The sequence below is a fragment of the Cicer arietinum genome, chromosome 7 (genome assembly GCF_000331145.2).
Source record: "Cicer arietinum cultivar CDC Frontier isolate Library 1 chromosome 7, Cicar.CDCFrontier_v2.0, whole genome shotgun sequence".
Classification (NCBI taxonomy): Eukaryota; Viridiplantae; Streptophyta; class Magnoliopsida; order Fabales; family Fabaceae; genus Cicer; species Cicer arietinum.
The window spans coordinates 10,167,551-10,168,371 of NC_021166.2; the positions used below are offsets into that span (position 1 = coordinate 10,167,551).

Sequence of the window (821 nt, forward strand, 5' to 3'; positions counted from 1 at the left end):
AAAGAGCATTTGAAGGTGAACAATAGATATTGCTGCTTACGAGGGTTTAGGGTTTTAATAAAGGCTCGGGGTGTAATATTGACTTGCAATTTGGATCGGGCTGAACCAGGTGTTTTTGGGTCGGGTTGTTAGACGCCCTTGTTTGGTGATGGGTTCCGATATTTTTAAGTTAGGGTTTGTGGGATTTTAGTAGCTAATGTTCAAAACCCTGCCCATCTCTTTATTATGGTAGGGTTTGAGTTTTTTATTTTTGTTAGCAAGGTTGGGATTGAGTTGTTCCCTAAAAATTTAATGGATTAGAGCTACGTTTTATCGTAATAATAATAATTATAAGATTTAAGTTTTTTTTTATAAATAAAAGTAATATTTATTTTTTAAACAAATCAAACCGGTACAACTTAACTCCTAATTTATTTATATTTTATTTGATTGATGAGAGAAATATGGAGGAAAAGAAAACAAAGTGACAAGAAGAAAAATATAAGTAAATTATTTAGTAGTTTAGCATAAGAGTAAATTATCGGAAATTATAATAGAAATTATTTTGATTTTTAATAATTTAAATATTAATTTTTAGAGATTTTAAAAAGAGTAGATAGCACAATTGTTACAGCTTTTTTGTGTGTAAAATAATCACTTTTTTTAAATAAAAAAATAATAATCACTTTTGGGAGTTTGAAAAATATTTTAGTATTTATAAAATTTTAACTTTTTAATTTTAGTCCCTGTAAAATAAAAATATATTTTTTAGTCCATATAAAAACAATTAATTTTAATACTTATTGAAATGAAAGATGTTTAATTGTTCTTTAACTTTAAAA

General features: G+C 25.3%; 1 protein-coding gene across 2 annotated transcripts in view; it reads right to left on the bottom strand.

Moving 5' to 3' along the window:
- Positions 1-140, bottom strand: part of LOC101490154 (nucleolar protein 56) — a 3,395-nt gene extending 3,255 nt beyond the window's left edge. The window contains exon 1 of one of the 2 annotated variants that reach the window (XM_073363778.1): positions 1-140. The gene's annotated coding sequence lies outside the window, so the exon portion shown is untranslated. The other variant, XM_073363777.1, reaches the window with a different exon arrangement.
- Between the last annotated feature and the right edge of the window lie 681 nt (positions 141-821).